A 16,253-nucleotide genomic window follows, 5' to 3' on the forward strand; every position below is an offset into this window, starting at 1 on the left:
GTACCCTAGCAACCAAAATCCAAAGAGGGATATCTTCTATTCTGAATGTCGCAGAGGCATGGAAGTTGGTTTATATCATTCATAGTGACAAGAAGCCTTTGGAGTTTCATGATTGGCAGCTGACAAGCCACTCCCTAGCAACCAAACAGAGTACCCTAGCAACCAAAATCCAAAGAGGCATATCTTCCATTCTGAATGTCACAGAGACATGGGAGTTGGCTTATATCATTCATACTGACAAGAAGCCTTTGGAAATTCATCATTGGCAGCTGCCAAGCCACTCCATAGCAACCATTGTCGAGCACCTTAGCAACCAAAATCCAAAGAGGGATATCTTCCATTCTGAATGTCACAGAGGCATGGGAGTTGGTTTATATCATTCATAGTGACAAGAAACCTTTGGAGTTTCATCATTGGCAGCTGACAAGCCACTCCCTAGCAACCAAACAGAGTACCCTAGCAACCAAAATCCAAAGAGGCATATCTTCCATTCTGAATGTCACAGAGGCATGGGAGTTGGTTTATATCATTCATACTGACAAGAAGCCTTTGGAAATTCATCATTGGCAGCTGCCAAACTACTCCATAGCAACCAAACAGAGTACCATAGCAACCAAAATCCAAAGAGGGATATCTTCCATTCTGAATGTCACAGAGGCATGGTAGTTGGTTTATATCGTTCATACTGACAAGAAGCCTTTGGAAATTCATCATTGGCAGCTGCCAAACCACTCCATAGCAACCATTGTCGAACACCTTAGCAACCAAAATCCAAAGAGGGATATCTTCCATTCTGAATGTCCCAGAGGCATGGGAGTTGGTTTATATCATTCATAGTGACAAGAAACCTTTGGAGTTTCATCATTGGCAGCTGACAAGCCACTCCCTAGCAACCAAACAGAGTACCCTAGCAACCAAAATCCAAAGAGGTATATCTTCCATTCTGAATGTCGCAGAGGCATGGAAGTTGGTTTATATCATTCATAGTGACAAGAAGCCTTTGGAGTTCCATGATTGGCAGCTGACAAGCCACTCCCTAGCAACCAAACAGAGTACCCTAGCAACCAAAATCCAAAGAGGCATATCTTCCATTCTGAATGTCACAGAGGCATGGGAGTTGGTTTATATCATTCATACTGACAAGAAGCCTTTGGAAATTCATCATTGGCAGCTGCCAAACTACTCCATAGCAACCAAACAGAGTACCTTAGCAACCAAAATCCAAAGAGGGATATCTTCCATTCTGAATGTCACAGAGGCATGGGAGTTGGTTTATATCATCCATAGTGACAAGATGCCTTTGGAGTTTCATGATTGGCAGCTGCCAAGTAACTCCATAGCAACCAAACAGAGTACCCTAGCAACCAAAATCCAAAGAGGGATATCTTCCATTCTGAATGTCACAGAGGCATGGGAGTTGGTTTATATCATTCATAGTGACAAGATGCCTTTGGAGTTTGATGATTGGCAGCTGCCAAGTAACTCCATAGCAACCAAACAGAGTACCCTAGCAACCAAAATCCAAAGAGGCATATCTTCCATTCTGAATGTCACAGAGGCATGGGAGTTGGTTTATATCATTCATATTGACAAGCAGCCTTTGAGTTTCATGATTGGCAGCTGCCAAGACACTCCCTAGCAACCAAACAGAGTACCCTAGCAACCAAAATCCAAAGAGGGATATCTTCCATTCTGAATGTCACAGAGGAATGGGAGTTGGTTTATATCATTCATAGTGACAATATGCCTTTGGAGTTTCATGATTGGCAGCTGCCAAGTAACTCCATAGCAACCAAACAGAGTACCCTAGCAACCAAAATCCAAAGAGGCATATCTTCCATTCTGTATGTCACAGAGGCATGGGAGTTGGTTTATATCATTCATACTGACAAACAGCTTTTGGAGTTTCATGATTGGCAGCTGCCAAGCTACTCCCTAGCAACCAAACAGAGTACCCTAGCAACCGTTTAGCAAAACGTATATCTCTGCATCAGAACATCGTATAGAGATGAGAGTTGGTTTATATCATTCATACTGACAAGAAGCCTTTGCAGTTTCATCATTAGCAGCTGCCAAGCAACTCCATAGCAACCAAACAGAGTACCCTAGCAACCATTTTACAAGACCTACATCTCTGCATCAGAATATTGTATAGAGATGGGGGTTGGCTCATTAGTTTCAGTTGTAAAACAGTCTGTAAATATCACCATGGTAACTGTGTATTCACACCCTAGCAACCATTTAGAGCCACCTAGCAACCATATTGCAACATATAGAAGCCATATTTTAGCTCCACAACATCGTACAGACATGGTTGTTGGCTCGTATGCAATCATGTACAACACCCTAGCAACCGAGTGGCGAGTTTTGCCACTGCAAGCACCACTTCACATTTTCTTCAGGAAATGTACATTCTAGTTCTTATTATTATTATTCTGGACAAAGTTTGGCGCGAAACTCGCCCCGCACCGTTTGTCACAGACCCCTGAGTGAAGTGTCAAATCGACCGGCTCATTGAGGAGAGGTGTGCTATGACTTTTCTAAGCGATCGGGTGTACGATGTTCGCACAGCGGACGAAAAAGCGGCCAAAAAAGTCCCCATTGACTTTACATTGGGCATTCTAAAAATATTTGAATCCCAACCGACGTTTTCACACACACACCACTCCAAAGGGCCTGACAGCCCTGCGTCTCTCCCTCTCTCTCTCCCTCAGAGGATTTATATTATCAAGCAGCCAATAAGTAATTTCCTTAAATCTTCATAGCCACACCCTAGCAACCAGTTTTAGCACCCTAGCAACCACTAAGAGCTCCCTAGCAACCACCCTAAACCAAAAAAAATTTTTTTTTACATTTTTTTGTATTTTTTAACGCAATATTACACTCGTGGCCTTGCGATATTGCTCCATGCTTGTGCCTATTCAGCCATAGGCACGAGGCCGCAGGCCGAGTGCCGTACTGAAGGCACTCGTTATTAAAGATTTTAATAACTCTATAAAAACTCCATAGTAACCATCTTTGACAACTACCAACCACCTAGTAACAAAATAGCAACTACCAAAAATACCTTAGCAACCATCCTGAACACCCTAGCAACGTCTAGAAACGCTCTAGTAGATCATAGAAACACCAAGGTGGTCTCGTTTCACTCAGGGCATCAAATGGCCAATCATGAATCACCTCAACACTTCCTAGCCCCTCCCTAGCAACCATTGTCGAGCACCTTAGCAACCAAAATCCTAGAGGGATATCTTCTATTCTGAATGTCACAGAGGCATGGAAGTTGGTTTATATCATTCATAGTAACAAAAAGCCTTTGCAGTTTCATCAATGGCAGCTGTCAAGCAACTCCATAGCAACCAAACAGATTACCCTAGCAACCAAAATTCAAAGAGGGATATCTTCCATTCTGAATGTCACAGAGGCATGGGAGTTTGTTTATGTCATTCATACTGAAAAGCAGCCTTTGGAGTTCATCATTAGCAGCTGCCAAGCCACTCCATAGCAACCAAACAGAGTACCCTAGCAACTATTTAGCAAGACCTATATCTCTGTATCAGAGCATCGTATAGAGATGGGGGAAGGTTTATATAATTCAATATTGACAAGAAGCCTTTGGAGTTTCATGATTGGCAGCTGCCAAGCCACTCCCTAGCAACCAATCATAGTACCCTAGCAACCAAAATCCAAAGAGGGATATCTTCCAGTCTGAATGTCTCAGAGGCATGGGAGTTGGTTTATATCCTTCATAGTAACAAAAAGCCGTTGCAGTTTCATCAATGGCAGCTGTCAAGCAACTCCATAGCAACCAAACAGATTACCCTAGCAACCAAAATTCAAAGAGGGATATCTTCCATTCTGAATGTCACAGAGGCATGGGAGTTGGTTTATGTCATTCATACTGACAAGAAGCCTTTGGTGTTTCATGATTGGCAGCTGCCAAGCAACTCCATAACAACCAAACAGAGTACCCTAGCAACCAAAATCCAAACAGGGATCTCTTCCATTCTGAATGTCACAGAGGCATGGGAGTTGGTTTATATCATTCATACTGACAAGAAACCTTTGGAATTTCATCATTGGCAGCTGCCAAGTAACTCCATAGCAACCAAACAGAGTACCCTAGTAACCAAAATCCAAAGAGGGATATCTTCCATTCTGAAAGTCACACAGGCATGGGAGTTGGTTTATATCATTCATAATGACAAGCAGCCTTTGGAGTTTCATGATTGGCACCTGCCAAGTCACTCCCTTGCAACCAAACAGAGGACCCTAGCAACCAAATTCCAAAGAGGGATATCTTCCATTCTGAATGTCACAGAGGCATGGGAGTTGGTTTAAATCATTTATACTGACAATCAGCCTTTGGAGTTTCATCATTGGCACCTGCCAAGTCACTCCCTGGCAACCAAACAGAGGACCCTAGCAACCGTTTATCATGACCCATGTCTCTGCATCAGAACATCACATAGAGATGGGGGTTGGCTCTTTTGTTTTGGTTGGGAAACTGTCTGTAACTATCACCATGGTAACTGATTTCACACCCTAGCAACCGTTTAGAGCCACCTAGCAACCATATTGCAACATATAGAAGCCATATTTCAGCTCCACAACATTGTACAGACATGGTTGTTGGCTCGAATGCAATCATGTACAACACCCTAGCAACCAAGTGGAGAGTTTTGCCACTGCAAGCACCACTTCACATTTTCTTCAGGAAATGTACATTCTAGTTTTTATTATTATTATTCTTCCACACAAAAGTTTGGCGCGTAACTCGCCCCGCACCGTTTGTCTCAGACCCATGAATGAGGTGTCAAATCGACCGGCTCATTGAGGAGAGGTGTGCTATGACTTTTATAAGCGATCAGGGGTGCGGTGTTCGCCCCAGGGGCGAAAAAGCGGCCAAAAAAGTCCCATTGACTTAACATTGAGACAAATTTTGACCACACGTAGCTCTAAGCGAGGATTTCGCAGAAATGTGTGATTTGCCACATTTGAAGAGGCTGACAGGCTCTGTAAGAACATACCTCACAATGGGGTAAAAGTTGCACCCCAGGGGGGCAGGAGCGTCCCAAAGTTGCCCCACTGACTTACTATGGGGAAGGAACGTCCCGTGAAACACACATGCTTTTCCTACTATGGTAAATTGCATAGAGATTTTGTATTGAACGTAGCTCTGGATCACAGTGTCATAGAGACAAGGGGGGGGGGGGGGGCTCATTTTACTCAGATGACCAATCAGTCTCTCAGGATCATTGTGAAGCTATCAAACCACGCCCTAGCAACCATTTAGAGCCCCTTAGCAACAAGTTCCATAGACTTTCATTGAAAGAGTTCAAAGAGATATCTCCAGACTAAATTGTCATAGAAACATGGGGGTGGTCTCATTTGACTCGGGGCAGCAAACAGCCAATCATGAATCACCTCAACACTTCCAAGCCACTCCCTAGCAACCATTGTCGAGCACCTTAGCAACCAAAATCCAAAGAGGGATATCTTCCATTCTGAATGTCCCAGAGGCATGGGAGTTGGTTTATATCATTCATAGTGACAAGAAACCTTTGGAGTTTCATCATTGGCAGCTGACAAGCCACTCCCTAGCAACCAAACAGAGTACCCTAGCAACCAAAATCCAAAGAGGGATATCTTCTATTCTGAATGTCGCAGAGGCATGGAAGTTGGTTTATATCATTCATAGTGACAAGAAGCCTTTGGAGTTTCATGATTGGCAGCTGACAAGCCACTCCCTAGCAACCAAACAGAGTACCCTAGCAACCAAAATCCAAAGAGGCATATCTTCCATTCTGAATGTCACAGAGACATGGGAGTTGGCTTATATCATTCATACTGACAAGAAGCCTTTGGAAATTCATCATTGGCAGCTGCCAAGCCACTCCATAGCAACCATTGTCGAGCACCTTAGCAACCAAAATCCAAAGAGGGATATCTTCCATTCTGAATGTCACAGAGGCATGGGAGTTGGTTTATATCATTCATAGTGACAAGAAACCTTTGGAGTTTCATCATTGGCAGCTGACAAGCCACTCCCTAGCAACCAAACAGAGTACCCTAGCAACCAAAATCCAAAGAGGCATATCTTCCATTCTGAATGTCACAGAGGCATGGGAGTTGGTTTATATCATTCATACTGACAAGAAGCCTTTGGAAATTCATCATTGGCAGCTGCCAAACTACTCCATAGCAACCAAACAGAGTACCATAGCAACCAAAATCCAAAGAGGGATATCTTCCATTCTGAATGTCACAGAGGCATGGTAGTTGGTTTATATCGTTCATACTGACAAGAAGCCTTTGGAAATTCATCATTGGCAGCTGCCAAACCACTCCATAGCAACCATTGTCGAACACCTTAGCAACCAAAATCCAAAGAGGGATATCTTCCATTCTGAATGTCCCAGAGGCATGGGAGTTGGTTTATATCATTCATAGTGACAAGAAACCTTTGGAGTTTCATCATTGGCAGCTGACAAGCCACTCCCTAGCAACCAAACAGAGTACCCTAGCAACCAAAATCCAAAGAGGTATATCTTCCATTCTGAATGTCGCAGAGGCATGGAAGTTGGTTTATATCATTCATAGTGACAAGAAGCCTTTGGAGTTCCATGATTGGCAGCTGACAAGCCACTCCCTAGCAACCAAACAGAGTACCCTAGCAACCAAAATCCAAAGAGGCATATCTTCCATTCTGAATGTCACAGAGGCATGGGAGTTGGTTTATATCATTCATACTGACAAGAAGCCTTTGGAAATTCATCATTGGCAGCTGCCAAACTACTCCATAGCAACCAAACAGAGTACCTTAGCAACCAAAATCCAAAGAGGGATATCTTCCATTCTGAATGTCACAGAGGCATGGGAGTTGGTTTATATCATCCATAGTGACAAGATGCCTTTGGAGTTTCATGATTGGCAGCTGCCAAGTAACTCCATAGCAACCAAACAGAGTACCCTAGCAACCAAAATCCAAAGAGGGATATCTTCCATTCTGAATGTCACAGAGGCATGGGAGTTGGTTTATATCATTCATAGTGACAAGATGCCTTTGGAGTTTGATGATTGGCAGCTGCCAAGTAACTCCATAGCAACCAAACAGAGTACCCTAGCAACCAAAATCCAAAGAGGCATATCTTCCATTCTGAATGTCACAGAGGCATGGGAGTTGGTTTATATCATTCATATTGACAAGCAGCCTTTGAGTTTCATGATTGGCAGCTGCCAAGACACTCCCTAGCAACCAAACAGAGTACCCTAGCAACCAAAATCCAAAGAGGGATATCTTCCATTCTGAATGTCACAGAGGAATGGGAGTTGGTTTATATCATTCATAGTGACAATATGCCTTTGGAGTTTCATGATTGGCAGCTGCCAAGTAACTCCATAGCAACCAAACAGAGTACCCTAGCAACCAAAATCCAAAGAGGCATATCTTCCATTCTGTATGTCACAGAGGCATGGGAGTTGGTTTATATCATTCATACTGACAAACAGCTTTTGGAGTTTCATGATGGGCAGCTGCCAAGCTACTCCCTAGCAACCAAACAGAGTACCCTAGCAACCGTTTAGCAAAACGTATATCTCTGCATCAGAACATCGTATAGAGATGAGAGTTGGTTTATATCATTCATACTGACAAGAAGCCTTTGCAGTTTCATCATTAGCAGCTGCCAAGCAACTCCATAGCAACCAAACAGAGTACCCTAGCAACCATTTTACAAGACCTACATCTCTGCATCAGAATATTGTATAGAGATGGGGGTTGGCTCATTAGTTTCAGTTGTAAAACAGTCTGTAAATATCACCATGGTAACTGTGTATTCACACCCTAGCAACCATTTAGAGCCACCTAGCAACCATATTGCAACATATAGAAGCCATATTTTAGCTCCACAACATCGTACAGACATGGTTGTTGGCTCGTATGCAATCATGTACAACACCCTAGCAACCGAGTGGCGAGTTTTGCCACTGCAAGCACCACTTCACATTTTCTTCAGGAAATGTACATTCTAGTTCTTCTTATTATTATTATTCTGGACAAAAGTTTGGCGCGTAATGCGCCCCGCACCGTTTGTCACAGGCTCTTGAGTGAGGTGTCAAATCGACCGGCTCATTGAGGAGAGGTGTGCTATGACTTTTCTAAGCGATCGGGTGTACGATGTTCGCACAGCGGACGAAAAAGTGGCCAAAAAAGTCCCCATTGACTTTACATTGGGAGTTACATTGAATCCCAACTGCCGTTTTCACACACACAGACTCCAAAGGGCCTGACACCCCTGCATCTCTCCCTCTCTCTCTCCCTCAGAGGATTTATGTTATCAAGCAGCCAATAAGTAATGGCCTAAAATCTTCATAGCTACACCCTAGCAACCAGTTTCAGCACCCTAGCAACCACTAAGAGCTCCCTAGCAACCACCCTAAACCAAAAAAAAATAGTTTTTTAAATTTTTTGTATTTTTTAACGCAATATTACACTTGTGGCCTTGCGATATTGCTCCATGCTTGTGCTTATTCGGCCATAGGCACGAGGCCGTAGGCCGAGTGCCGTACTGAAGGCACTCGTTATTAAAGATTTTAATAACTCTATAAAAACTCCATAGTAACCATCTTTGACAACTACCAACCACCTAGTAACACCATAGCAACAAAACAAATACCTTAGCAACCATCCTGAACACCCTAGCAACGTCTAGAAACGCTCTAGTAACCATCAAAAATACCGTAGCAACCCCCCAGAACACCTAGCAACTGCCTAGCAACCACCCAGAACACCCTAGCAACTGCCTAGCAACGCCCTAGCATCCACCCAAAATACCATTGCAACTGCCTAGCAACGCCCTAGCAACCACCCAGAATACCCTAGCAACCGCCTAGCAACACCATAGCAACCACCCAGAATACCCTAGCAACTGCCTAGCAACCACCCAGAATACCCTAGCAACCGCCTAGCAACACCATAGCAACCACCCAGAACACCCTAGCAACCACCTAGCAACACCATAGCAACCACCCAGAACAGCCTAGCAAACACCTAGCAACGCCCTAGCAACCACCCAGAATACCCTAGCAACCGCCTAGCAACCACCCAGAATACCCTAGCAACCGCCTAGTAACACCATAGCAACCACCAAGAATACCCTAGCAACTGCCTAGCAACACCATAGCAACCACCCAGAACAGCCTAGCAACCACCTAGCAACGCCCTAGCAACGCCCTAGCAACCACCAAGAATACCCTAGCAACCGCCTAGCAACCACCCAGAATACCCTAGCAACCGCCTAGCAACACCATAGCAACCACCAAGAATACCCTAGCAACTGCCTAGCAACCACCCAGAACACCCTAGCAACCGCCAAGCAACGCCCTAGCAACCATTTAGAGCCACATATAAACCATATTGCAACATATAGAAGCTATATTTCAGCTCCACAACATCGTACAGACATGGTTGTTGGCTCGTATGCAATCATGTACAACACCCTAGCAACCGAGTGGAGAGTTTTGCCACTGCAAGCACCATTTCACATTTTCTTCAGGAAATGTACATTCTAGTTAGTGGTGCTTGCTGAAAGCAAGGCATCACTATTGTTATTGCTCATACTTATTAGTGGTGCTTGCTGAAAGCAAGGCATCACTATTGTTATTGCTCATACTTATTATTCTTATTATTAATGGTGCTTGCCAAAGGCAAGGCATCATTAGTGTTCTCTTGCATACTTATTATTAGTGGTGCTTGCTGAAAGCAAGGCATCACTATTGTTATTGCTCATACTTATTATTCTTATTATTATTATTATTATTATTATTATTCTGGACAAAGTTTGGCGCGTAATGCGCCCCGCACCGTTTGTCACAGACCCCTGAGTAAAGTGTCAAATCGACCGGCTCATTGAGGAGAGGTGTGCTATGACTTTTCTAAGCGATCGGGTGTACGATGTTCGCACAGCGGACGAAAAAGCGGCCAAAAAAGTCCCCATTGACTTTACATTGGGAGTTCTAAAAATATTTGAATCCCAACTGCCGTTTTCACACACACAGACTCCAAAGGGCCTGACAGCCCTGCGTCTCTCCCTCTCTCTCTCCCTCAGAGGATTTATATTATCAAGCAGCCAATAAGTAATGGCCTAAAATCTTCATAGCCACACCCTAGCAACCAGTTTTAGCACCCTAGCAACCACTAAGAGCTCCCTAGCAACCACCCTAAACCAAAAAAAAAATTGTTTTTAATTTTTTTGTATTTTTTAACGCAATATTACACTCGTGGCCTTGCGATATTGCTCCATGCTTGTGCCTATTCGGCCATAGGCACGAGGCCGCAGGCCGAGTGCCGTACTGAAGGCACTCGTTAATAAAGATTTTAATAACTCTATAAAAACTCCATAGTAACCATCTTTGACAACTACCAACCACCTAGTAACACCATAGCAACTAAAAAAAATACCTTAGCAACCATCCTGAAAACCCTAGCAACGTCTAGAAACGCTCTAGTAACCACCAAAAATACCGTAGCAACCACCCAGAACACCCTAGCAACTGTCTAGCAACCCCCAGAACACCTAGCAACTGCCTAGCAACCACCCAGAACACCCTAGCAACTGCCTAGCAACGCCCTAGCATCCACCCAATATACCATAGCAACTGCCTAGCAACACCATAGCAACCACCCAGAACACCCTAGTAACCACCTAGCAACGCCCTAGCAACCGCCTAGCAACGCCCTAGCAACCACCCAGAACACCCTAGTAACTGCCTAGCAACGCCCTAGCAACCACCAAGAATACCCTAGCAACCGCCTAGCAACCACCCAGAATACCCTAGCAACGCCATAGCAACCACCCAGAATACCCTAGCAACCACCCAGAACACCCTAGCAACTGCCTAGCAACGCCCTAGCAACCACCTAGAACACAATAGCAACACCATAGCAACCACTCAGAATACCCTAGCAACCGCCTAGCAACCACCCAGAACACCCTAGCAACTGCCGATCAACGCCCTAGCAACCACCCAGAATACCCTAGCAACCGCCTAGGAACACCATAGCATCCACCCAGAATACCCTAGTAACTGCCTAGCAACACCCTAGCAACCCCCAGAATACCCTAGCAACCACCTAGCAACACCATAGCAACCACCAAGAATACCCTAGCAACCACCTAGCAACACCATAGCAACCACCCAGAATACCCTAGCAACTGCCTAGCAATGCCCTAGCAACCACCCAGAACACCCTAGCAACTGCCTAGCAACCCCCCAGAATACCCTAGCAACCGCCTAGCAACACCATATCAATCACCCAGAATACCCTAGCAACTGCCTAGCAACACCATAGCAACCACCCAGAATACCCTAGCAACTGCCTAGCAACACCCTAGCAACCACCAAGAATACCCTAGCAACCGCCTAGCAACACCATAGCAACCACCCAGAATACCCTAGCAACCACCTAGCAACACCATAGAAACCACCCAGAATACCCTAGCAACTACCTAGCAACGCCCTAGCAACCATCCAGAACACCCTAGCAACTGCCTAGCAACCCCCCAGAATACCCTAGCAACCGCCTAGCAACACCATAGCAATCACCCAGAATACCCTTGCAACTGCCTAGCAACGCCCTAGCAACCACCCAGAATACCCTAGCAACCCCCTAGCAACATCATAGCAACTACTCAGAATACCCTAGCAACTGCCTAGCAACCACCCAGAATACCCTAGCAACTGCCTAGCAACACCCTAGCAACCACCTAGCAAAGCCCTAGCAACCACACAAAACACCCTAGCAACACCCTAGCAACCACCTGAACAACATGAATAAGCCATATCTCAGCACCAGAACATCGTACAGACATGTTTGTTGCCTTGTATGCAATCATGTACCACACTCTAGCAACCGAGTGGCGAGTTTTGCCACTGCAAGCACCACTTCACATTTTCTTCAGGAAATGTACATTCTAGTTATTATTCTTATTTTTATTCTGGACAAAGTTTGGCGCGTAACTCGCCCCGCACCGTTTGTCACAGGCTCTTGAGTGAGGTGTCAAATCGACCGGCTCATTGAGGAGAGGTGTGCTATGACTTTTCTAAGCGATCGGGTGTACGATGTTCGCACAGCGGACGAAAAAGTGGCCAAAAAAGTCCCCATTGACTTTACATTGGGAGTTCTAAAAATATTTGAATCCCAACTGCCGTTTTCACACACACAGACTCCAAAGGGCCTGACACCCCTGCATCTCTCCCTCTCTCTCTCCCTCAGAGGATTTATATTATCAAGCAGCCAATAAGTAATGGCCTAAAATCTTCATAGCTACACCCTAGCAACCAGTTTCAGCACCCTAGCAACCACTAAGAGCTCCCTAGCAACCACCCTAAACCAAAAAAAAATAGTTTTTTAATTTTTTTGTATTTTTTAACGCAATATTACACTTGTGGCCTTGCGATATTGCTCCATGCTTGTGCTTATTCGGCCATAGGCACGAGGCCGTAGGCCGAGTGCCGTACTGAAGGCACTCGTTATTAAAGATTTTAATAACTCTATAAAAACTCCATAGTAACCATCTTTGACAACTACCAACCACCTAGTAACACCATAGCAACAAAACAAATACCTTAGCAACCATCCTGAACACCCTAGCAACGTCTAGAAACGCTCTAGTAACCATCAAAAATACCGTAGCAACCCCCCAGAACACCTAGCAACTGCCTAGCAACCACCCAGAACACCCTAGCAACTGCCTAGCAACGCCCTAGCATCCACCCAAAATACCATTGCAACTGCCTAGCAACGCCCTAGCAACCACCCAGAATACCCTAGCAACCGCCTAGCAACACCATAGCAACCACCCAGAATACCCTAGCAACTGCCTAGCAACCACCCAGAATACCCTAGCAACCGCCTAGCAACACCATAGCAACCACCCAGAACACCCTAGCAACCACCTAGCAACACCATAGCAACCACCCAGAACAGCCTAGCAAACACCTAGCAACGCCCTAGCAACCACCCAGAATACCCTAGCAACCGCCTAGCAACCACCCAGAATACCCTAGCAACCGCCTAGTAACACCATAGCAACCACCAAGAATACCCTAGCAACTGCCTAGCAACACCATAGCAACCACCCAGAACAGCCTAGCAACCACCTAGCAACGCCCTAGCAACGCCCTAGCAACCACCAAGAATACCCTAGCAACCGCCTAGCAACCACCCAGAATACCCTAGCAACCGCCTAGCAACACCATAGCAACCACCAAGAATACCCTAGCAACTGCCTAGCAACCACCCAGAACACCCTAGCAACCGCCAAGCAACGCCCTAGCAACCATTTAGAGCCACATATAAACCATATTGCAACATATAGAAGCTATATTTCAGCTCCACAACATCGTACAGACATGGTTGTTGGCTCGTATGCAATCATGTACAACACCCTAGCAACCGAGTGGAGAGTTTTGCCACTGCAAGCACCATTTCACATTTTCTTCAGGAAATGTACATTCTAGTTAGTGGTGCTTGCTGAAAGCAAGGCATCACTATTGTTATTGCTCATACTTATTAGTGGTGCTTGCTGAAAGCAAGGCATCACTATTGTTATTGCTCATACTTATTATTCTTATTCTTATTATTATTAGTGGTGCTTGCTGAAAGCAAGGCATCACTATTGTTATTGCTCATACTTATTATTCTTATTAATGGTGCTTGCTGAAAGCAAGGCATCATTAGTGTTCTCTTGCATACTTATTATTTTTATTATTATTATTCTTCCACACAAAAGTTTGGCGCGTAACTCGCCCCGCACCGTTTGTCTCAGACCCATGAATGAGGTGTCAAATCGACCGGCTCATTGAGGAGAGGTGTGCTATGACTTTTATAAGCGATCAGGGGTGCGGTGTTCGCCCCAGGGGCGAAAAAGCGGCCAAAAAAGTCCCATTGACTTAACATTGAGACAAATTTTGACCACACGTAGCTCTAAGCGAGGATTTCGCAGAAATGTGTGATTTGCCACATTTGAAGAGGCTGACAGGCTCTGTAAGAACATACCTCACAATGGGGTAAAAGTTGCACCCCAGGGGGGCAGGAGCGTCCCAAAGTTGCCCCACTGACTTACTATGGGGAAGGAACGTCCCGTGAAACACACATGCTTTTCCTACTATGGTAAATTGCATAGAGATTTTGTATTGAACGTAGCTCTGGATCACAGTGTCATAGAGACAAGGGGGGGGGGGGGGGGGCTCATTTTACTCAGATGACCAATCAGTCTCTCAGGATCATTGTGAAGCTATCAAACCACGCCCTAGCAACCATTTAGAGCCCCTTAGCAACAAGTTCCATAGACTTCCATTGAAAGAGTTCAAAGAGATATCTCCAGACTAAATTGTCATAGAAACATGGGGGTGGTCTCATTTGACTCGGGGCAGCAAACAGCCAATCATGAATCACCTCAACACTTCCAAGCCACTCCCTAGCAACCATTGTCGAGCACCTTAGCAACCAAAATCCAAAGAGGGATATCTTCCATTCTGAATGTCCCAGAGGCATGGGAGTTGGTTTATATCATTCATAGTGACAAGAAACCTTTGGAGTTTCATCATTGGCAGCTGACAAGCCACTCCCTAGCAACCAAACAGAGTACCCTAGCAACCAAAATCCAAAGAGGGATATCTTCTATTCTGAATGTCGCAGAGGCATGGAAGTTGGTTTATATCATTCATAGTGACAAGAAGCCTTTGGAGTTTCATGATTGGCAGCTGACAAGCCACTCCCTAGCAACCAAACAGAGTACCCTAGCAACCAAAATCCAAAGAGGCATATCTTCCATTCTGAATGTCACAGAGACATGGGAGTTGGCTTATATCATTCATACTGACAAGAAGCCTTTGGAAATTCATCATTGGCAGCTGCCAAGCCACTCCATAGCAACCATTGTCGAGCACCTTAGCAACCAAAATCCAAAGAGGGATATCTTCCATTCTGAATGTCACAGAGGCATGGGAGTTGGTTTATATCATTCATAGTGACAAGAAACCTTTGGAGTTTCATCATTGGCAGCTGACAAGCCACTCCCTAGCAACCAAACAGAGTACCCTAGCAACCAAAATCCAAAGAGGCATATCTTCCATTCTGAATGTCACAGAGGCATGGGAGTTGGTTTATATCATTCATACTGACAAGAAGCCTTTGGAAATTCATCATTGGCAGCTGCCAAACTACTCCCTAGCAACCAAACAGAGTACCATAGCAACCAAAATCCAAAGAGGGATATCTTCCATTCTGAATGTCACAGAGGCATGGTAGTTGGTTTATATCGTTCATACTGACAAGAAGCCTTTGGAAATTCATCATTGGCAGCTGCCAAACCACTCCATAGCAACCATTGTCGAACACCTTAGCAACCAAAATCCAAAGAGGGATATCTTCCATTCTGAATGTCCCAGAGGCATGGGAGTTGGTTTATATCATTCATAGTGACAAGAAACCTTTGGAGTTTCATCATTGGCAGCTGACAAGCCACTCCCTAGCAACCAAACAGAGTACCCTAGCAACCAAAATCCAAAGAGGTATATCTTCCATTCTGAATGTCGCAGAGGCATGGAAGTTGGTTTATATCATTCATAGTGACAAGAAGCCTTTGGAGTTCCATGATTGGCAGCTGACAAGCCACTCCCTAGCAACCAAACAGAGTACCCTAGCAACCAAAATCCAAAGAGGCATATCTTCCATTCTGAATGTCACAGAGGCATGGGAGTTGGTTTATATCATTCATACTGACAAGAAGCCTTTGGAAATTCATCATTGGCAGCTGCCAAACTACTCCATAGCAACCAAACAGAGTACCTTAGCAACCAAAATCCAAAGAGGGATATCTTCCATTCTGAATGTCACAGAGGCATGGGAGTTGGTTTATATCATCCATAGTGACAAGATGCCTTTGGAGTTTCATGATTGGCAGCTGCCAAGTAACTCCATAGCAACCAAACAGAGTACCCTAGCAACCAAAATCCAAAGAGGGATATCTTCCATTCTGAATGTCACAGAGGCATGGGAGTTGGTTTATATCATTCATAGTGACAAGATGCCTTTGGAGTTTGATGATTGGCAGCTGCCAAGTAACTCCATAGCAACCAAACAGAGTACCCTAGCAACCAAAATCCAAAGAGGCATATCTTCCATTCTGAATGTCACAGAGGCATGGGAGTTGGTTTATATCATTCATATTGACAAGCAGCCTTTG

This window comes from Scardinius erythrophthalmus (genome assembly GCF_964197995.2).
Source record: "Scardinius erythrophthalmus genome assembly, chromosome: 12".
Classification (NCBI taxonomy): Eukaryota; Metazoa; Chordata; class Actinopteri; order Cypriniformes; family Leuciscidae; genus Scardinius; species Scardinius erythrophthalmus.